At 40.6% G+C, this 24,246-nt stretch overlaps 1 protein-coding gene and 1 non-coding gene across 4 annotated transcripts in view; both read right to left on the reverse strand.

Moving 5' to 3' along the window:
• The window catches only part of ATG7 (autophagy related 7), a 246,752-nt gene that overhangs the window by 33,323 nt on the left and 189,183 nt on the right, over positions 1-24,246 (reverse strand). The window lies entirely within an intron of this gene.
• LOC123639093 lies at positions 21,755-21,917 on the reverse strand. The gene has a single exon (XR_006735654.1). It is a non-coding gene; the product is annotated as a U1 spliceosomal RNA (small nuclear RNA).

A 24,246-nucleotide genomic window follows, 5' to 3' on the forward strand; every position in this document is an offset into this window, starting at 1 on the left:
AAACAGAGTCTTCCTTCCAGTATTTGGTCCAGGAAGTGAGACAGCTTTCACATTCAGGCTGGGCGGATCCTCTGAGAGGCAGGCCAGCTGTAAAGTTAAGGAGACGCTCAAGGCCACTGGGTGGGTGAAGCCACAGATGCCAGAAAATTATCCAGGGCTGCTGAGGCTCCAAATGGCATATCGCTGAGCAATGTAAACATTTACAATTTCAGCTATCAATTCTACCCCCAAGCCTAGAGATCTGGCTCCCAAAAATAGCCTTGGCCAAAAACACTAGATGAAAAAGAGAGTGGAATCACTTTTTGTTCCACGTTGAAAGTGTGCGTTTTCAGCATGAGAACCTGGGGAAAGGGCAGCCCTGCAAGGCAAGGCTCGCCTGACAGCAGAATTATCCTGGTAGATGCGAGCAGGGAGGAGTGTGGCACAAAGAGGGAGAGGACAGCTTTGGAGATGGGGTGGGATGGGACATCCTCCCAGAAGGCCTGACCAGGCAACCCAGCGCCCATATTGCTGGGGGTGGGGAGGAAGAGTAGGAGCGCTCAAATGAGGCCCTTTGGTTTAGCAGCAGTAACACTACTTAAGATTTTTTTTTTTAACTTGGTGCAGGAGCAAACTCACAGAGACAAACAAGAGGTAATATTATAAAATATAGGTTCAAGTATGAATGCAGGGAATTGTTCTGCTTGAGAGCTGGAGCAGATCTACTTCAGACCAGGCAGCCAGCCCTGGAGCTGGGTGGCCAGAGGGGCGGGGAAGGTGCCATTGTTGGGCCGGATGAGAGAAAGATGATCCTGAAAGGGGAAGAAGATACACGACTGCAGGCAACTCTGTGTCAGGCACGTACCTTCCTCGTAATTTCTACAGACACCAGCTGGCTGGGGGTGGGGCAGAAGACAGGCAGGCAGAATGAAGAAAGGATCTCCTGGGTGGTAGAGGAAAACAGGGAAAGCCAGAGGAAGTCGTTCTGGGTTCAAAGAAATCAACTTAGAAAGCTTCCCTTATAAAAATAGCCATTGGCAAATCCTAGTCTATTTATATCATCTGTCCAAGATCGCTATCAGGATCCTGGGCTGAATCACAAGACCGAGTAAATAATCCTCACAAGTATGGGGTGCTGGCTGTCTGCTTTATGGGAAGACATCTGAAACACCACTGGAGCAACTGAGTCAGGGAACACTGGAGTGCTGGCACCAAATGATACTTACAAGTGGATCTCATTTGGCAGAAATAAGTTCCTGAAAAGTTGGCTTTCAAATGAAATCAATTAACAGAATCATATTTTCCTATTGAATCATATTTTAAAATCAATGATGGATGGGGGAGGGGTGGCCCCCCAAAACAAAGCAAACCAACAAACAACTGTGATCCTGAGACTAAATAAAAATCACCCTTAATTCAGCAAACTTTAAAATGTCATTTACTTAAAAGGCCATTATAAATGCTCATAAAATAGAAACGATTTGTCAGCAAACATGTCTATGCCTGTGACAAAGGAGTTGCAGCAGGCTCTGTGGGGGCTATGCAGACCCTGTTGTTTGCCCTCAAGAGCCCACAACCTGGCACTTCAAAGAAAAAGACACTGAACATTCATGTTGCATCAGAAAAGATGTCTCCCCAATTTAGACAAATGCGCATGCACAAGGGCTGGCCCTTTAAGTGCTGTCTGGGTTTGGAACAGCTCTGCCTCCCTCCTGCCAGCAGCAGCCAATCAAGCTGGCCTCTAAATACTGCTTTTCAAACCCCAGGTTTTTAAGCTAAAAGCAGTTGGCCATGTTTATTTAACTAACTTGGAAAGAAAAAAACTAACGACCCATGACCTGGGTGCTTTAATAAAATAAGAAGAGTTAAGGTACTTAAAGCTCTCTGAAAAGTTAAAGGCCTGTACAATTGGGGCTGGGGTGTTATTTTAAACTTTAAAGGGCATTTGCTCAAGGGATCGGTTTGTTTGGAGAAAGCCTGGGTCCCTCCACTCATGCTCTCTTGCACACAGAATACTGGTCATCAGAAACAGGAGCAGAGACCTGATTTGTTATTAGTTCCATAACTGCAGATCACGGAGTACCGAGTTTGCTTTAAGCAAGGGACAAACACACTTTATGAAAACGTTGGCTCTATGCTAACAATGTTGCCAGTGCCTATAGGCAAAGAATTAGGGAATATTAGTTCAAAATATGCTATATCCCTTAGGCACTGTGTGCCTCGGGAACTGGCACCAGCATGGGGGCCTGTCCACAGCTAAGAAGAGTGAAACTCTTCCTGTTGATATCTGCTGTAGACCTGAAGGTGTGCAAAGTTTCAGAGAGTAAACCGCACATTTTTGAAAATACACTTTTTGTTTCAGTTCCATAGTGATGAGCCAAGCTGTGGTAGAGACTGCTATTTAACTTTATAGCTATGCTTCCCTTCTTCCTTTTACTGATAGAACTCCCCCAGTTTTGTTTGTTTTACCAGCAAGGTACGAGGCTGCCCAACTAGAGACTACATTTCCCACAGTGCTTCACACTCTATGAGGGCGTGCAACTAACTGTTGGCCAATGGGATGTGAGCAACTTCCAGGGAGAGTCCTTTAAAGGGGAAATACTTGCCCTCCACTTCCTCTCGTTCCTCCTTCCCACATCTGGAGTGTGGATTGGAATTGCTGAGCCAGCTTTGACAACACTGTATTTGACAATACAGCCGGGCTTCTTAACCCCAAGGGGTCCATGAATGGAATTCATTGGTCTGTAAACTTGGATGGGAAATAACTTGTAATTTTATTTTCTCTAAACTCTATCTGACATTTAGCATTTCCTTCAGTTATAATGGAGGGAACAAATCACAGCAGTATTAGCAGTATCCATGACTCTGTCACCAACAGAAGTTGCAGATATACTTGTTATGGATTATTTTGAAACATCACCAATACTCATTACTACTTTGAAAGTACAATAGCCCTTAGAATTGCCACTAGATCGCTATTTGAAGTATTAATAAAGCACATATTACTATGTCACAAATTTGAGGTTTAAAAAAATACTTTGATAATTGTATTTCAACATAATTAATTTCCTGTGTAATGCTATGTGTTTTATAATATCTCCCACATTAAAAAATATTACTCTGTGAAGTGGTCCATGGGCTTTGTCATACTACCAGAGGGATCCATGGCACAAAAACTGCTATGAATCCTTACCTTGGGAATGGCAGAACAGTAATATTGAAGGAACCCAGGGCTGTGGATGACCTTGTAGAGCAGAGCCCCCATCAAGTTCTGGACCACTCCTCCTGATCAGGGCTGCCCTGCAGCACTTTCTGTGGTGATGGAAATGCACTCTCTGCGCTGTCCAACACAGTGGCCTCTAGCCAAGTGACCACTGAGCACTTGAAAGGGGGCCAGTGCAACTGAGGAACTGAGCTTCTTATTTTATTCATTTTAATTGATTTAAATTTAAACAGCCACACGTGCCTAGTGGTACTGTATTGGGTGGCACCACTGTAGACTGTTACCTGAGGGAGAAAAAAATTTCTATCATGTTTGAGCTACTATATTTTGGGGTCTGTTTTAGTACCTTAGCCTAGACCTTAATTAATACACAAACCAACATGGACTCAATAGCAATAAACATACCAGAGAAAGAAGGTACATTTGTAGAAAGACCAACTCAAAACATATGGAAACTCACCAACTAAAACCAAGATTTGTACAGGAATTTTCTATTTACAAGGCATTCCCATATAAATTATTTTACCTGATACCTATACTCCCCCTGTGATTATGATTGACCCTATCTTACTCTCAAAGGGGTTAGGTGACTTTGCTTAAGACACAAAGATAGTAGAGCCAGGCATCAACTCCAGATTTTGCCACCTCACTAGGTATCTTCCAGCTCTCTGAATGCCTCCAGATGGCAGTTGGAAGTGACAAGGTTGTAAAAGACCTATAACTAGCACTTAGCCACCTAAGCACCTGCCAAAACTTCCATCCCTCTGCCTCTAGGGCACACAAATGTCTGCTAAGTCCTTTTTCTGGCCCTGGGGTTTGGGGACCTGTAGATACCTGAATTTAAGACATGGACAAAAAGGTCCATGTCTTAAATTCTAGACAACATAGACATTGAAGGGAGAAAAGCCCATACCTCAGTGTGACTATATCCCACATCTCAAGCTTTCTTAGAGCCAGGCTCCACCTGGCTTCCTGCTAGTCTTGGCTCTGCCTACCTGTGAGCACAGCCTTCCATTCCCCAGGCCTACAGAACTCCTACTCATCCTTAAAAAACCCAGACTGCCCATTCTCGTAACACTTTTTTTTGTTTTGTTTTGTTCTTCTTAAGAAGTTTTCATTTGATTAAAGTTATATATGAGCATAGTTTAAAAAGCCAAATAATTCCAAAGCTTGTTAGGAAAATCAGCAGGCCCCCACCTTCAGTGCTCTATAGAGACTTACTTGGTACTTTTTAAATATTTACATCTGTATGTTAATACAATGTGTCTATATTGCTAACTCTTGACTTCTTGATTTTTTTCAGGTTTAGACATGATATATATTTCCCATTTTGGTTTGGTAAATAGGGATTTAGCTCTTGGACTGCTATGTGTTCCCTTACCCCCACAATAGCAAACGCTTACCTTCCTGTCTTTCCTCCTTTTCACATAATTATAATTTTGGTTAGATCAATGTTCAGTGTTGACATTACTATGACTATCTCATTGCTGTATGTAGGTGAGCTGTGTAATATACTAGGATTACTTTTTCTTTCCTGTACAACATTTTTTCCCCTGGAATTAATGACTATTTTTTTATTGGTTTTTTTTTTTTTACTTTGTTTCTATGTACTTATCAATAATTTAATCCCAAACTTTCTGCCAATTGCATAAATCTCCAAATGCATCTGCAGATACAGTAGGTATTCAAGCATTTCATCTTCCTAACAAAAGGTGTTCTGGAGCCTTCTGACCTGACCCCATCTGTTCTGGCCGCCCTCGGTGCTCCAGGCCCAAGTGCCACCCCATCACTATTATTCTGAGGATTCCTTGAATCTCTCTTGTGTGGGACCCCCCATTTCCCGTATTTCATGTCTTCCTCTCTCTTGCTTTACTCTTGTTTCTCTGGCGTTCATCCTTCATGGTTTGAACAGGATGAAAAGAAGGTAAATTTTGTGAGATCTTGTGTATCTGAAAATATCCTTAGTCTTTCTCCATACTCAATTAACAGTATGACTGGATACAGAATTGTAGATTAGAAATATTAAGGAATTTTCCTTCATGGTTTAAAATCATTGTTCCTGTGATTTCTGGTTTCCAGTGTCATCACTAAGAAGTCCAAAATAATTCTGCTTTTTGATTCTTTGTTTATGACCTATTTTTTTTTTTAACTTGTAAGTCTTTTTTTGTTCCCTCTATTTAGAAATTCACTATGATGATCCTTGGTGTTCGTCTATGTTCATCCACTGTTCTGGGCAGGTGATAGACTGTTCTAATCTAGATACTTGTTTCTCTAAACTCTGGGTAATTTTCTTTAATTATTTTTTCTGGTCTGTTTTCTCTCATGCTTTCTTTTTTTTCCCTGTAAACTCTATTATTTGGATGTTGTGCTCCTAGCCTGATCTACTAATGTGCTCATCTCTTCTCCCTTATTTTTCATTTCTTTGTCTTTTTGCCTAGTTTCTGGATGATATTCTAAATTTCACTGTCCAATCCTCTACTGAATTTTAAATTTCTTATATTTTTAATTTGTAAGAGTACTTTTTAATTATTTGAATATCCTTTCATAGCATTTTGTTCTTGTTCCATGAATATCATGTCTCTTTTACTGAGAGACAAAACATATGTATAAAACATGTTATTCCTGACAACATAAATGATAGTTTTTTGGAGTATATAAAATTTTCATCTCCTTGCATAGTCTTTTTCTTCAAATTTGGTTTAGTCTCTTTTGAATCCGACATCTGGTAATACTGGGTTTCTGCTCCTACTTAAGGAGAAGGAACTTTCAAACGCTGTCTGAAGTCCACCGTGGACTTCACTGTAGGACCGTCTGGGTGGCGACTGTGTCAGAGGCCCTGACAACTTCTCTTTTGGGGCTGGTCAGCCTCACTGGAGGGGGTCGTCCACTTTCCTGCCTGGAAGGTATCTGAGCCTGATGACCTGTATTGTTGGATCCTGGTGTGGGGAGAAGCTCAGAAGCCTCTGTATCTGGTACACAAACGTTCATTTAACCCCATGTTTTCAGTGCTATATGTGTTCCTTTCAACTCTGGCTGGTGTGCCGAGTCTAGAAAACCTGCTTTACCCTCACCAGAAAGTAAACTTCAGTTCCCTAACTGCAGTAGGAGAGGGCAGTTGTCCATCTGTGCAAAGCTAAGGTGGGGAGCTGGGGATCTAATTGCTTCTTAAGAATTTCCACCAACTCTCCTGGGTAAGTCCTATATTTACCTCCCACATTCAGGTGCATCTATGGTTCCCAGTTCCAAGTCTTTGGGGGGCTCTGTGGGAAACACTGGCTTCCTCTACTGGTTGGTTTAGAATTTAATTTTCCTATCTATCTTTCCAGACTCCAAATCTTTTGTTGCTATTGTTTGCTCTCCTATTCTCATTGTCCTCAAGGGTTTTAAAAATGCACGTGTCTTTACTGTTATTTTAGGAACTCTCAGGAGGGATCAAAAGTAAATGCACGTGCTTGGTCATTTTTTTCTTTTCTTTTTTTGAGTAACATATTCACATGGTTTAAGATTGGAAAGAAAAGAGAATATACAACAGCTTTCCTTCCCATACACAACCAGCAGCCACCCAAGACCCCTCCTAGGAAGAAACCAGCCTTACCGATTTCTGGTGTCCTGTCAATCTGTCTTTATCATTTTAGATCTTACTTGATATGATCAAGCCTACTGGTATCATTTTTTACTTTGCTCTCTTATTATAGTACCTATCACACTGCACTAAGAACTTCTTGAAAGAAAGATATAAAACAGAAGGAACCTAACTCTTTGGGGAGGATTAAAACGATAATTAGGTTTATCTTTACTGTCCCTTCCATTTTGCGTATGCTGTCCTGCCTTGTATGGCCTGGTTCACCACCTCAGATGCCAAGGAGTCCTCTCCCCATCTGTTATTAAAACCAGTTCTACATGAAGAGATCTGACACACTGTTCTCACAGGGGTGTGAATGACTAATACAGCCTACTCTGCTATTCTTCCCCTGAAGTGGCTGAATTTTCACAGGAGACAAAACTTAAGGGCAAAGGAATTAAACTCTATTGGCTGCCATGAAGAGTCACTCAGGATTACAGACTAGTTTTGCCAAGACTGATCTGTTGCTAGAACCCTGCTTATCAGGAAAGTAGGGTCAAGCCAGAGCAGATTCTCAACATCACAAATTTCAAACCAAGTGAGTATCAAACAAACTATCTCTTAACAGAGTGAGCACCAAAGCCGACTAAGCCGATCGTAACATTCATATGTTAATAAAGATGCACTAAAAAACAGATAATCATTTTCTGTCTAAATGATAAAGGTGCTCAAGGTCCCCATGTTGGGAAATATTACTGAACAACAAAATTACCATGAAGTAAACTTGAAACAAAAATCAAAATAATCTGTACATTTTGCCTTTTAAAATGAGTATCTAAAGAAATGTAACTAAAATCAAGATAGCAAAATGCTGACTTCTAATTCTGACCATGATAAGTGAATGGTATCATACTTACCTTCCTGCCATGGGAAGAAAAACGGAACAAAACAACTGTGATTAGGCTCTGAGAGAAATCAGCAAAGGAACTCAAGCAAGGAGCAATGTTTTCATAGAGGGATGAGGCAGAAATCAGATTGTGATGCTCCTAAGGGGCCTGGTATTTGAGGAGAGGGTGGCAGTGATAGGCAAACATCAGGGAGAGAACCCAGAAATCTGCTTGGAAATTGCCGTTAGATCTCGGCTAATCCCATGGTCTGCAGAGTGAAGGGTGAAATACTAAAAGCTTGGAAGAAAGTACCTGTTGGGGAGCTGAGAGCTGAATTTGAGCAGAGATGCCAGAGACTAAACAGTACAGATACTGGATGGAGCGTCAAGTTAGAGTAGAAGGCATAGGAGAACATACAACACATTTAGTTAGGACTCCAGAGAGGCCACCCACAAGATTACTGACTACAGTATAGGGCAAAACTGAAATATTAACAGATCAACCCCAATAAGCCTAAACCAGGTCTTAAAAGAAACAAAATGACCATCTAGTAATTAAACTATCAGAATAAAATTAAACACCCTTTAGAACACTAAACATAATCCATATGTCAGGAAATGGAAAATGAAAAAATATAACATAATCCAGAGCCTCTGTAACCTATCATTTACAATGTCTAGTACACAAAAAAGTTACTAAATATTCCAAAAAGCTGTAAAAAGTGAGCAATAATTAGATGAAACAGTGACTAGACACAGGTGAGAGATGATCTAGATATTTGCTTCGGCAGACAAGGACTTCAAAATAACTGTGATTAATACAGTAAAAAATAGAAAAATACAAACTGGATGGAAAGATGTAATATTTCAATTGAGAATTAGAATTTATGGGAAAAAAATCCAAAAAACTTTTCAGAACTTCCAAAAATGATTTCTGAAACTAAGAACTCACATAAAGAGTGAATAAAAACTCAATAGATTGGACACAGCAGCAGACAGGAGTAGTGAGCCAGTAGACAAGTCAATAATAAATATTCAAAATAAAGCACAGAGAAAAATAAATAGAAAACTCAAAACAAGCCAGGTGCGGTGACTCACATCTGTAATCCCAGAACTGTGGGAGGTCAAGGCAGGAGGATCACTTGAGGCCAGGCCTTTGAGACCAGCCTGGGCAACACAGACAGACCTTGTCTCTTAAAAAAAAAAAAAAGAAAGAAAGAAAAGAAAAGAAAACCCCAAACAGAATGTAACATAGATTTGGGACAAGGTCAAATAATCTAAGGTGGATGTAATTAGGCTTCCATAGGGGGATAAAAGAGATAATGGAAAAGAAAACCATTATTTGAAAAAGTAATAGCAAATAATTCTCTAAATCTGAGGAAACATATCTACTCAGACAAGATAAATAAAAAGAAAACCATGCTTTTCTGGAAGAATGGCAAAAAAAAGAAAAGAGAAAGAAAACCAAACTATGTACATCTTAGTCAAATTGATGAAAAGCAAAGATAAGGAGAATATCTTAAAAGCAGCCACTGAAAAAAAGACACACCACTTTCAGGGAAACAACAAGAGTGAACGTTGACTTCTCAAGAAAAATTGCACACGTCAAAAGACAACCTAATAAAATCTTTAAAAGTTCTAAAGGAAAAAGAAGGTAAGTCAACTTAAAATTTTATACCCAGGGAGAATGCCCTTTAAAAAGGAAATGTGGGCTGGGCTCAGTGGCTCACACCTGTAATCCTAACACTCTGGGAGGCTGAGGGGAAGAATAGCTTGAGCTCAGGAGTTTGAGGGCAGCCTGAGAAAGAGTGAGACCCCATCTCTACTAAAAATATAAAAAATTAGCCAGGCATGGTGATGTGTGCCTATAGTCCCAGCTACTCAGGAGGCTGAGGCAGGAGAATTGTCTGAGCCCAGGTGTTTGAGGTTGCTGTGAGCTAGGCTGACGCCATGGCAGTCGCCAAGGCAACAGAGTGAGACTCTTTCTTAAATAGATAGATAGATAGATACATAGATAAAGGAATGTGAAGTAAAGATGCTCTCAAACAACTAAGAGAATTCATAATTTCTTTTACAGAGTTGCTCTACAAATAATACTAAAGGATATTTAATATGATGAATATACTATGGGATGTTCTTCAAGTTCAAAGGCAAATAGTCTGATATGGCAGTATACAGTTATAAGAAAGAATAAACAGCTCCAGAAGGGTAAACATACAGATGATATAAAGACTATTCACTAAAGAGGGAAAAAGGAATAAAGTAACAAAAACAGAGTGGACAAATAGAGAACAAATAAGACAGTTAAACCTAACTACACTAGTAATTACATTAAATATAAATGGAGTAAACAATCTAATGAAAAGACAGACTATCAGATTGGATTTAAAAACCCAGATGCACCTATATGCTGTTTATGAGAAATACAACCATATGCTGCTGTTTATAAGAAATATACCTTAAATATGGAGACAAAGATAGATTGAAAGTGATTTAAGTAGATTATACCAAGCAAACAACAACTAAAAGGAACGTTTTGTGGTTATATTAATGTTAGATAAATAGATATTAAAGTAAGATGTATTATGAGAGATAACTAGAGGCATTATATAAGAGTCAATTCAACAGAAAGATATCACTATCCTAAACATGTATGCATCAAATATCATCGCTTTAAAATAAAGGTGAGAAAAAGGAGATAAAGATAAATCTAAAAGAATTTATAAAAATGGTTTCCCTTTTCCTACCAAAAAATGTATACACACAAGCACACAGACATTCTTAAAGTTGGAGGCTTAAAGCTTTCTAGATGAAGAAAATTGGGGAAGCCATGTGGATGATGAGAGAGATTAGCTTACTGTAGTAGAGCAATGCAAGCTAAGAATTAAACAGAATCTGTAAACAGGTACCTAATGAGTTGAAGATACAACCAAATGCTAACCAACGTGATGGGATATAACTACAAGTATAATTCCTGCATCAACACATGTAGAACTAGAGCCCAAGGAGTCAGAAGAAAGAATGTATTACCAGAAGGGGGTGCTTCAAAGAATATGGTTTTGGCAATAGGCTCGCAATAGTACTGTCTGTAGAAAGTGACATCCTGACCAGAGATTTATTTTCCCCCCAAACACCTAATGAGCACCTATTCTGCGCTGGGCAATGTTTGAGGCACTGATTATGCTTGCTGTAGCTTTTGTTTCAGCAGATTACTTATATTATGTTGGAAAATATACTAATTACACACAGTGTTCAAAATGGAACTCATTCACTTATTCCACAAGTATTTTTTGAGTGCACAGGGAATTTATTCTTGGCACAGAGAATAAAACAGACAAAAATTCCTGCCCTCATCAAAACTTAGTGGCCACAGGCTTGCAGCTGTGAACATAGTGAGTCCTAAAATTGCTTCAATTAAATGAACTCAGTGATCAAACCTAGTATGGTTCATGTGCTCATTAAAAAAAACATAGCACAAATAAATTTCTTGAGATATGCAAAAAATGATGTATTCACAGTATTACCAAATGGATGATTACAAAAACAGACTATCTGGGAACAAGCACAAAAGAAAAGTTTGGGCTTAAAACTTAAGTTATATCAGCGCATTTCTATGGTTTGTAAAATCTAAAATGCAGCTATTAAAAAGTAATAGAAATCACTCCTATTCTCTATAATCCAAGGCCACTGAGTCCATTTCCTAAACTATTAAGCACTTAGCATGCATGCTAAAAGTCTGAAGTATAGTTCTTATAAAGACACAAGGCAACCCACTCTAAAAGCAGGCAAGGGCAGCCAATATCCACTTCTAAAGTAAGCTGGCACAATTCAAATGCTAGGCTGATTTAACCTCACATTTGTTTCCTTCTTATTATAGAAAATTTCAAAAATGCACAAAATAGAGGCAGTAGTATAATGAACTTTCATGGATACACACACAGCTTCAACAATTATACATACGTTGCATGTTGCTATTTTTTTTTTTTTTTTGAGACAGAGTCTTGCTCTACTGCCCAGGCTACAGTGCCGTGGCGTCAGCCTAGCTCACAGCAACCTCAAACTCCTGGGCTCAAGCAATCCTCCTGCCTCAGCTTCCCTAGTAGCTGGGACCACAGGGGTGTGCCACCACACTGGGCTATTTTTTTCTATTTTTAGTTGCCTAGCTAACTTTTTTTCTATTTTTTTTTTTTTGAGACAGAGTCTCGCTCTGTTGCCCGGGCTAGAGTGAGTGCCGTGGCGTCAGCCTAGCTCACACAGCAACCTCAAACTCCTGGGCTTAAGCAATCCTACTGCCTCAGCCTCCCCAGTAGCTGGGACTACAGGCATGCGCCACCATGCCCAGCAAATTTTTTCTATATATATATATTTTAGTTGGCCAGATAATTTCTTTCTATTTTTAGTAGAGACAGGGTCTCACTCTTGCTGAGGCTGGTCTCGAACTCCTGACCTCGAGTGATCCACCCGCCTCGGCCTCCCAAAGTGCTAGGATTACAGGCGTGAGCCACCACACCCGGCCTGCTATTCTTGTTTCTCTCTGTTGCTTCTCACTTTTGGAGGAGGACACTGGAGTATTTTAAAACAAATCTCAAACATCATGTCATTTTAAATGTAAATACGGTTACATATCTCCAACTGATAAGGACCATACTTATTTCCAGAATTCAGTAGTCCTTTCTTTTTTATTGTCAAATAGTATTTCATTGTATACAAATACCACATTTTGATTATCCTTTCATAGTTGATGGACATTTGGGTTGTTTCCACTTTGGGGTCATTATGAATAACGATGTTATGAATATTCATGTACAGATTTGTGTGGACATATGTTTTCAATTCTTTTGTGTATATACCTAGGAGTGGATTACTGGTCATATGGTAAATCTGTGCTTAATACTGGATGTTTTCCCAAATGGCTGCACCATTTTACAATCCACAAGCAATGTATGAGTATTCCAGTTACTCCACATTCTCGCTAACACTTGTTTTTGTCTGTCTTTTATTTTAGCCATCCTAGTGGGACACTACTATAGTCCTACAGTGTCTTATCTCACTGTAGTTTTGATTTGTATTTCCCTAATGACTGATGATAGCATCTTTTCATGTTTCTTCTTTGAAGTCTATTCAAATCTTTTGCCCATTTTTTAATTGGGCTGTCTTTTTATTAATAAGTTGTAAGAGTTCTTTATATATTCTTAATATCATCCCTTATAAGACACATAATTTGAAAATATTTTTTCCCATTGTTGTTTCACTTTCTTGATGCCACAGAACAAAAGCTTTAATTTTGATGATGTTCAATTTATCTATTTTCTTTTCTTTTGTTGCTTGTGGTGTCATATCTACGAAATCATTACCAAGTCCAGATCATGAAGATTTATACCTATGTTTCCTTCTAAGAGTTTTATAGTCTTAGCTCTTAACTCAGATTTTTTATCCATTTTAAGTTAATTTTTGTGAATGGTATGAAGTAGGGGTTTAACTTCATGCTACTATATGTATCGAATTGTCCTAGCACCGTTTCTTGAAAAGACCATTCTTTACCCATTAAACTGTCTTATCATCTTTGTCAAAAATCAGTTGGTCATAGATATGTGGGTTTATTTCTGGACTCTCAATTCTAATTCATTGATCTATATGTCTTCACAGTACCACACTATACAGATTACTGTAGCTTCATAATAAATTTTAAAATCATTAAAGTGATCCAACTTTGTTCCTTTTCAAGATGGTTTTGGCTATTCTGAGCCCCTTGCATTTCCATATAAACTTTAAAGTCAGCTTGTCAATTTCTATGAAAAGGGTAGCTAGGCTATTGTTTTGGTTTGTTTTGTTTTTCGAGACAATGTCTCACTCTGTTGCCCAGACTGGAGTATCGTGGCATGATCATAGCTCACTGTAACCTCGAACTCCTGGGCTCCAGCGATCCTCCTGCCTCAGCCTCTGGAGTAGCTAGGACTACAGGCATATGCCACCACGTCTGGATAATTTAAAGAATTTTTTTTTGTAGAGATGAGGTTTCATTATTTTGCCCAGGCCAGTCTCACCTCCTGAGCCCAAGCTATCCTCCCGCCCTGCATTCCCAAAGTGCTGAGATTACAGGTGTGAGCCACCATGCCCAGCTGGAATTTTGATAGGGCATATGTTGAATCTGTAGAACAATTTGGGGAAATGTTGCCATCTTGGTAATATTAATCCTTCCAATCCACGTACATGTCTTCCATTTATTTATGTCTTCTTTGAGTTCTTTCAACATGTTGTAGTTTTCGGCATACAAGTCTTATACTTCTTTTGTTGAATTTATTCTTCCGTACTTTATCTTTTTTGATGCTATTACATATGAAATTGCTTTTTTAGTTTCATTTTTGGATTGTTCATTTCAGTGTACAGGAATACAATTGATTTTTGGAGGTTGATCTTGTAGACTACCACCTTGCTGAGCTCATTTATTAATTCTAATTGTTCTTTTGTGGATTCCTTTGGATTTCCTATATACAAGATCATAGACAGTTTTACTTTTTCCTTTCCAATACAGATACCTTTTGTTTCTTTTTCTTGCCTGATTGCCCTGGTCCTGTGTCCTTCAGGCATGATCCCTTAGTTTTGAAAGTTTAATTTGTTTTTTGGTATAAAAAGGTAACAGTCCAGATCTGGAAACAGCCATTTGTCCCAGAAGCTCCACTGACTAGATTTTGGAGATGTAGTTACCTCCTCTGGCAGTTATAGTTCTACAGTGAAGAGGGCACACAAGTAGCTAAGATCATTCAACTTGCTCTGATCCATGATGACGAAATTGGCTTTCCATGTAGAATGTGTCGACCAAAGATCCCATCACAATTCTGTTTTTCTCTAGGAAGTTCGTATATACCAGCTCTGCATACTCTGACGAAACCAAGGCTCTACATCTTCATAATTGAAAGTCAAGCCTTGACTCAGAGAGATGGAAACAAGGTGAGCAGTCAGCTGCAGCCTGAAAAACCCCTATCTCATCATGCCTATAATACCACTATACTCTTCAAGGGCAGGGCAGCCTGTGGAGCAAGTACACACCTTCCCCAGTTCCACACTTGAATGCCAATGAAATCAAAACCAGTCCACCGAGTTCACTAGCTCTTTATACTGGCTCATTGGCCAAAAGGTAAGGCCAAGTACACCACCACTTACTTGATGAATCTTTAGACACTTTCTTGCCCTTAAACCAATGCAGTCGCAAAGATTCCCAATGGATTGTATTTAGAACTGAATCATGTGACCTAAGGAAGTGGTTTGCAGAAATCAGTAAGCAGTTCTCTTTCTTGGGGAAGAAAAAGGGGAGTGGTATCCAGAAAGACATGCTCCAGGGCACAGGCCTAAAGTGCTGTGAGCTGAACCTGTAGGATGTTAGGTCTGGAACGGATCCTGGGGCAATAGATCTTCTATCCTGTTGTAATAGAAGGGGCTGCAGTCTAGAAAGGCCAAGTGGCTTTCACAACATCTCCCAGATAGTCAAGAGGCAGAGCAGGGCACTAAATGCTGGCTCCCTGATCCCAGATATGAAGGACTTCTCTCATTTCTTGACTTCAGCACGTGTAGAAATCAACATGGGAAAGTTAAGACAAATGGGATGACTCTAACATTTTTAATTGATGCTCATTTCTTTCATTCATATGCCTCAAACTCTTGTGCTTATTTAGATGTTGATGCAATTATTTCCACATTACACTACATTTTGTTTTTCCAACCCTAAGTATTGATACAAATCTTGCTGCTATTTACTTTTCGTCTGACCACAGGCTGACAAAATGAGTAGAAACAGAAAAACCTGCCCTCTGTCTACCGAGAAGCATTTTGCTCACTCCTGACAGTGCAGTTTCCTTCACATTCATCCCCTCCATCCTTTTTTCTAGTGCTACTGCCCTCCTCCTGTCTGTTGATCAGGCTTCCTGCTCGCTGTTTCCCAGCTGCCAAAGGCATTTTTCTAATAGCTCCTACCGTCTCTCTCCTTTGCCTCACATGATTCCGTGGTTCCCTGGCACCTTCAGGATTATATCCACTCAAAATGCTCCACAGCCTGGCCCCAACCCACCTGTCTTCCTAGTTTCATCTCTTGGCATCCTCTTACCTGCACCCTACTCTCCAAGTACCTGAAAAATGTCAAATCAGTGCCTTTGTACCTGCTATTCTCGTTGCTCATCTTCTCTGTTAAAATCCCACTAGCGTCAATTTATCAGACTTCAAGCTATACTACAAGGCTATAGTAACTAAAACAGCATGGTACTGGCACAAGAATAGAGACATAGTCCAATGGAACAGAACTGAGAAACCAGATATAAAACCATCCTCATATAGCCACCTGATCTTTGACAAAGCAGACAAGAACATATACCTTACTAATAAATAGTCCTGGGAAAATTGGATAACCACATGTGGAAGATTGAAACAGGATCCACACCTCTCACCTCTCACAAAAATTAACTCACGATGGATAACAGACTTAAACCTAAGGCATGAAAGCACAAGAATTCTAGAATAAAATGTTGGAAAAACTCCTATAGACCTCAGCCTAGGGAAATAATTTATGAAGAAGACCCCAAAGACAATCACAACAAAAAATAAATAAATGGGATCTGATCAAATTAAAAAGCTCCTGCACAGCCAGGGAAACTGTCATGAGAGCAAACAGACAACCTACAGAATGGGAGAAAATATTCACATGCTACACATCCAATAAAGGGCTGATAACTAGAATCTGTATGGAACTCAGGAAAATCAGCAAGAAAAAACCCAAACAACCCCATTAAAAAGTGGACAAAGGACATGAACAAAAACTTTTTAAAAGAAGACAGACTTATGGCTAACAAACATATGAAAAAATGCTCAGCATCTCTAATCACCAGGGAAATGCAAATCAAAACCACAGTGAGATATCATTTAACTCCAGTGAGAATGGCTTTTATCAAAAAGTCCTGGCTGGGCACTCTGGGAGGCCGAGGCTGGAGGATTGCTCAAGGTGAGGAGTTTGAGACCAGCCTGAGCAAGAGCGAGATCCTGTCTCTACTAAAAATAGAAAGAAATTATCTAGACAACTAAAAATATATATAGAAAAAAAATTAGCTGGGCATAGTGGCACAGGCCTGTAGTCCCAGCTACTTGGGAGGCTGAGGCAGAAGGATTGCTTAAGCCCAGGAGTTTGAGGTTGCTGTGAGCTAGGCTGACACCACAGCACTCTACTCAGGGCAACAGAGTGAGACTCTGTCTCAAAAAAAAAAAAAGTCCCAAAACAACAAATGGTGGCATGGATATGGAGAGGTAGGAACACTCATACACTGCTGGTAGAACTGCAAACTAGTACAACACCTCTATGGAAAGTAACGTGGAGATACCTCAAAGAACTAAAAGTAGAGTTACCATTTGATCCCGCAATCCCATTAGTGGGCATCTACCCAAAGGAAAAAAGACATTCTATAAAAAAGACATCTATCTGCACTAGAATGTTTATAGCAGCACAATTCACAATTGCAAAGATGTGGAAACAACCCAAGTGCCCATCAATACATGAGCACATTAATAAAATATGGTATACATATACCATGGAGTTCTACTCAGCCACAAAACACAATGGTGAACCAGAACCTCTTGTATTATCCTGGATAGAGCTGGAGCCCATTCTACTAGTGAAGTATCACAAGGATGTAAAAACAAGTACAACATATATTCACTATCAAATTGGTATAGCAGTAACATTCACTTGGTGTTGGGCAGGTGGGAGAGGCAAGGAGGGGACGGGTGTATACACACCTAATAGGTGCGGTGCACACCATCTGGGGATGGACACGCTTGTAGCTCTGACTTGGGTGGGGAAAAGGCAATATATGTAACCTAAACATTTATACCCCTGTAATATTCTGAAGTAAAAAAAACTCCACTAGCTCTTGATACACATCATATAGCTCCTCTTCTGTGAAGTCTTCTTCATTCCCAAACTGGAATCATTCCCTCTTTGGCACTGATATGTTTCTAATGGCACCTATTTAACTTCTTCAGTTATAAATACATGCATCTGCAGCCTTTAGCACTAAAATGCAATCTTACTGAAGGCATGGCCGTAACCCCTGTGTCTAACATGGTACTGGAATAAGTGATTGCCCTAGTAGCTGCGGTTAGAGGATAAGGATTTTCCAACACAGAAGGGAGAAATATTAATACAAACATCCTCCTAACCTTCCATAAATCACAGGTGCCTGTGCTTGCCTCAGCAGCACATGTGCTAAAATTGCAGTGATACAAAGAAAATTAGTAAGAAAATGAAAAAATGAAAAAATATATAGGTGCCTAAAAGGGGTGATATACAAGGGAGTCAAACATCCCCACGAGCAGGCCAAGACTGCACCATGGTGGTGTCTGATGTTCACAACGGCCCCTCTCCTGAAGCGCCTTCCCTCTCACAGGGCCTGCCTGCCCTCTAGGGACCTGCACCTCAAGTCTAGTGAGATGTGGTCATGGGAGAGACGTGCCTTGCACCCTCAGCTTTGCAGAGCGTGGCTTGCCAAAACTACAGTTGGGGCAGTAAATTAGTGAAGGGTGTTGGTCACAAGAGGAGTTTTCCTTCTTCTGAAGAAATTTTAAGCTCAGCAGGTCTGAGGAAAAGTCCTGAGTTTATTTTTTGGGGAAAAAAATTCCCAGATGACTTTAATGTATCACTGTCCAGATTAAAAGCCCTGAAATAAACCGATGTTCTGTCTCTCAGATAAATGCCACTTTTACGAGTCATAAACTCCTGAAGTAGGAAGAAACCCAATCATTTGTTCAATATGTTGATCAAATTAAAATACAGGGAGAGTGAGCAAAGGAAAGATTCTCAAACACTCCAGGCTGTGCATGACCCATACAAGCAGCCAGCATAGGGGCATTGGCTGGAGCATTATTTACACCATCAAAAGCTGGGAAAGAATGTAAATGTCTTTCACATTTACAGAAGAATGAATGGCTTTTCAAGCATGTGTACCGTAAAACACCATGCTGTGCTGAGCTACAGTTACACACAGCAATGTGGATAAATCTCAAAAACATACTCTTGAGTGGGAAAAAGCAAGTTGTGGAGGATCTGTACAACTTGGCACCACTATGTAAAGCTTCAAAATACAGAAACAAGACTACAGATTGTCCAGGGAGACATCACAGAGAAAGCAAGCGTATCAAGGCCTGTGCAGTCGTGGTAAGCACCCAAGTCAGAGGGTAGGGGAGAGAGGGAGGACGCGCCATCTGGAAAGGGGACCTTCTGGGGACGGCACTTCAACTAAGCACCTCACTGCACACTTTTGGTTGAGTGGTGGTTCTGTGTAAAATCTCCAGGGCTAGGTGCTTTAGGCAAAGGCTGAAACCTCCCATGAGTTTGCCAGTCTTCTTTTGGTGGGACGTGAACTGGGTTCCCTGCCAGGTGACGCATGGACAAGATACGGTTTTTAGTGAATATTCCCTCCTTTGTCATGACCCCTCCCGCCAGCTTTAACCAGAACAGTGCCCTTTTCTGAGCAAGCAAGCAGCTCCGCTACACGCCAACTGTCCAGTTGTCAAGGAGTCCAACACCTGCAGAAGCCCAGAGCCCCGAATCTCTGTGGGTTCTCAGGCCCATATGTTGTATAGCTCACGGGACACATGGTTACTAGCTGTGGGCTTTAGCCAAGTCACCGGACCTCCCTGACCTCGGTGTCTTCATTTGCAAAGTGGGAGGTGGACCCCTCAAGGTAAGGCCCTTCCAGCCCACCAGCCACATCCAAGAGACTGTCAGTTCTGGTCCTTGTCAGAAGAAATCTCGAGGGTTAGGAGCCTCTTGCTCTGAATTCTAACTCCAACACCGGGGACTCCCTCTGGTGTCAGGGTAAACAAGTTATTAATTAAGAATATTCCACAGAAATACTCTCCCACATGTCTGAGTCACAGTGAAAACAAAAAGCCCGCACCTTTTTTTTCTGAGGACCATCCCACATACCCACCGCCTTCAACCAGCTGTAAAAACGCCCTCATGAAACCTCCACAGAGCCAGGGCCAAAGGGCTGCTCTGTCCTGGGGTGAGACACTGGGGCAGGCAGCTGGTCTCAGCAGGACCAACAGCAGAGCTGAGCAGTCAGAAAGAACTATCCAAGAAATCTGCTGTGAGAGAAGGTATTTCCTAGTTGATGTCCTAGCCCCCAGGCCTTCTGATTTCATTCATGCAATTATGGTGCCACAGTGAAACTGAGCCCGGGATGCAGAGTGTAACATTAAAAGAAAAAAATTTTAATGACATTTTTAAAAGATGAAAACATAAGCACATAGTACAAGATTGGAAAGCTAAGTCTCCCTCCCAGTCCTGAGTCCAGCCAACCAGTTCTCCCCAGTAGCAACCACTGTTCTCAATTTCTAGTGTATCCTTTCAGAGACCGTTAATGCACATACAAGGGTATGTATACATAAACACACATGTATATGATTTTAGAAAAGACACCTTGGTTGTTTTTGGTAATAATATTTCTTTTGAAAAGTTTCAAACAGAGAAAACTTGAATGAGCACCCCACAGTATTCACCTAAATATATGAATTAATAACATTTTGCTACATTTCTCTCCTAATATGTTCACGTTTTTCCTGAACTATTGAAAAGTATATTGTAGACATCATGATATTGAACTTCGGAATACATCAGCATATATCCCCTGAGAATAAAGACCTTCTGTTACATAATCACAACCTATGAAAATTATTAATATCATCTAATATATTAGAGATATGATCTAATGTGGAGTTTATATTCAAATTTCCCCACTGTCTCAAAAATGAACAGTGCTTTTTATAATAAATGTAACACTGTATCTTAGAGATTCTTCTGTATCACTCAACTAGAAACTCTTCAATCTTTTTTTTTTTTTTTTTTGAGACAGTCGCTCTCTTGCCCAGGCTAGAGTGCCGTGGCATCAGCCTAGCTCACAGCAACCTCAAACTCCTGGGCTTAAGTGATCCTCCTGTCTCAGCCTCCTGAGTAGCTGGGACTACAGGCATGCACCATGCCCAGCTAATTTTTTTCTCTATATATTTTTAGTTGTCCAGATAATTTCTTTCTATTTTTAGTAGAGACGGGGTCTTGCTCTTGCTCAGGTTGGTCTCAAACTCCTGACCTTGAGCGATCCTCCCGACTCGGCCTCCCAGAGTGTTAGGATTACAGGCGTGAGCCACCACGCCCGGCCTCAATCTTTTTGACAAATAACAACAGCAGCTAATATCTATTAAGTGCTCACTATGTGTTAGGTTCTTTTGTAAGCTTTCCTTCTGCTGTACTTGAGTTAATTGTCTTGCTCTTCTTATAATTCCTTAAGTTTGATGGATAATTTCTATTATTTTCATTCATTTCTGCTATTTGTATAAAAACTTAAGTTGGTGAATTTAGCTGCACTCAAAAAAATTTTCCGTGTAAGAAATTCCACATCATTTTCTACATATAATTTTGGTTTTGATTACCCTGTTGACCCAGGAGGAGTTTTTAAATTTCCCAAGTGGTAGAATTTTCTAGATTTTAATTTTTTAATTTGTATTTTTTAGTTGTATAGTGATCAGATACTTTTTGTGCAATTTCTACTTTTTTGGAATGTACTGTGGTTTTCTTGCTGTCCTGCTATATGGTCAATTTTTGTGGCAATTGAAAAGAAGATTTATCAATTAATCTACCTTATTAATTAAGGGAACAGCAGTTATATGTCTCCACCTCCTTCCCCCACACCAATTCAGCATGCTGGAATTCAGATATCTTTATGTTTGGCATGGAGGTTCGAGATACTGTCACTTCCTCACCACTGTCACATAGCTGTGATCATATTCATCCTAGGCGTGTCGCTACTGAATTAAAGAAACTTAGCATTGGAAAGGAATTAAAATTTCATTTAAACTAACCTCTACTCAGTACAGAATTTCCTTTATGGCATCCCTAAAATATGTTCACATGGATTTTATTAGAATTATTTCCATGTCAGGGAACTCAGTATGTTGCTAAAGTTGTGGCATTTGTGGCCAATCAGGCGATCAAGGATTAAGATGCTTATAAAGTATTTACTGACTACATCTTCTTTTTCTTTCTTTCCTTCTTTTTTTTTTTTTTTTAAAGAGGAAAGCTCAAACGCAATCCTCCACTACCACAAATTATGCAATTGAGTTTCCCACATTTGGGGAAATCTCGGGGATCAGCACATTCAGAGAGCAATGGATGAGCCTCACCCTGGGAAAACCACCTTGGTGATCATGGCGTCTCCCTGCCAGGCAACTGCCTTTTATGAGGACTGCGTTACCCAATGTGCCTTGGGGAACATACAAGACAGCTATGATATTACACTTGTGCTCCAGAGCTGTGGCTCCCAAACTGTGTGCCAAGGTACCTGGGGCACTGCAGTGAACCTGCACCATGGGCTATTTTAAGTTTTTGAGGGAAGCAACATGATACCCAACATCTGTGTGGCACTGCACAAACTACTAGATGAAGGTGGATCACAGCTTCAACATTAGTTTGAGTTGCAGTCCTTTTGATGGTCTCAGTTTTGCAAAACTGGGTTTTTGGCAGTCATTTTAGAAGAGTAAGTATTGTGTGACAATCCACATAGAACAGGAAAGGAGTGTGGCAGTGTCCTGTCTGAATCCAAGGGCTGGGAAGCTATGCAGTGCCCAACAGGAGGACACAGCCTGTTAGCAAATAACTGGTTATTTCAGAATAAAATAATTATATTTTCTTTCCATTTATGTGCAGTTATTTCTTTTAAATGGCTACTAAATTGTTAGGACATAACTACTTATTAAGTTATTTGGTCCTAACTACTTAATAAATGGAACTGCCTTTTTTTTTTTTTTGGCCTAGTGCTCTGTGGAATAATTCCTGAGACTCCAGGATCACAGAGGACTGAGAAAGTTTAAGAACTTGTTCTTCAGGAGCTCACGGCCAAGCTTTAGAGACCAGAAGCCACGGCAGTGATGCAGCGAGGACGGTCAGGCTCACACCCTGAGGATCGGGCGTTGAGAGAGGGGGCACGGCCAGCCTGCGGCCCAGCCTAGGACAGCCAGACTAGGGGGCCTGGCCTGGCTCCCGCAGGGTACGAAGGGCTGAACCACAGAAAGGAGAGAGGGCAGGAGCAAGGAGGACTGGGAATGAACGTGGCCTGTTCTGGAGACGGGAAGGACACTGGGCTGGCCGGTGGGACGCAGAGGACCCGCTGAGGAGCTTGGAGCTTCAATCCAGCGGCAGGGGGGAGGTGTTTGGTCACAGGAGTGACACAGTCAAAACCAGTGTTTTTCAGAAGACTAATCCTAGCGGGGGTGGTAGGTGGACTGGAGGGATGAGAAGGTAGGGGCAGGTGGCTGGTTATAGCACATGAAGGAGGCAGTACCATCTGAAAAGGCAATTCATGGACGTGGTACAAACCTGTGGCCATCAATGCAGAGTAGGTGCCCGTCCCGCCTTCCACGGCAGCACCACGTGGCACCCACTGCAAAGTTGCCAACACCATCATCCCTGCTGACAGGAACTGTATCCCCTGATTGTGCTGGGTAAACTGTTTTAGAATTCTCACTGGGGCACACTGGAGTCAAGTTTTTGGAAATTCTGCTTGGAGATCACAGCCTTGATGCTAGGAAAGTATACATTAAAAGGGACAGCATGGAATAGGAAAAACAATGTACCAGATCGAGAGTCAGGAGACCTCGAGTTGACTCCCAATTTGATCACCAAAGGGCAGTCCCAGGCCTCAATTTCTTCACTTCTTAAAATGGGGGCTCAATGACGTGAGATGCAAAGAAATATTAAATCTCCAGTGAAGGCTCATGTTTACTTGATGAGACAGGTCCAATCTTTTCTTGCACTGACAAGTAGAGCCAAAATTGTGGCTTTAATATTTTATTCCAATTTGCATGCAGCATTTATATCAACAAAGGGCTTTATATTATTAAAATATCATAATCCGGGCTCCTGTAAACTACTATTCTCATTGTAGCAGTGAATGTGTACAACAGATGGGAATATTGGCAAAGACTTATCAGAAACTGAAACCGGCCTCATGCACCAAAGTTGCCCTTTGACGACATTTAAAATGAAAATTAAGCAACTGATCTGTTTCATATCACAAGGGAATAAATAAGTGCTGTATGACCTGCATTAAGATAGAGTAAGAACATCCAAGTACGATGGGGTAAAGCTATGGAAAATCAGGGGACAGAATAACATATTCAGAACTTGAAATAATTACAAACACAAGAAACACACAATAAAGGTTTCATCAGAAATGACATTAGGAAAGTCCTAAGGATGTTTGTTTATTTTATTTTAGATCCAAGTATTAACAGCCTCATTTTTCTTTTCCAGCTCCAGAAGGTATGATAATATATCCCACAGAATCAGCCCATAAAACACTCATGACTCTTTACTCAAACTAGGCATAAAGATCAAAGGAGAGAACCTTTGGGACCTCCTACCGTGATGGGGTTACAGAATGTCAGGGTTTGGTGAAGAGTCATGTGGGCATTCTCTGGTGGAAAGGCCCTGGCCCTTGCAGTTGCTTTGGTAGCCCCTGATGCCTTTTTAGACGCAGCAGTCTAGTGAGGACACAAAGCCCC

Source organism: Lemur catta, chromosome 5, assembly GCF_020740605.2.
Source record: "Lemur catta isolate mLemCat1 chromosome 5, mLemCat1.pri, whole genome shotgun sequence".
Classification (NCBI taxonomy): domain Eukaryota; kingdom Metazoa; phylum Chordata; class Mammalia; order Primates; family Lemuridae; genus Lemur; species Lemur catta.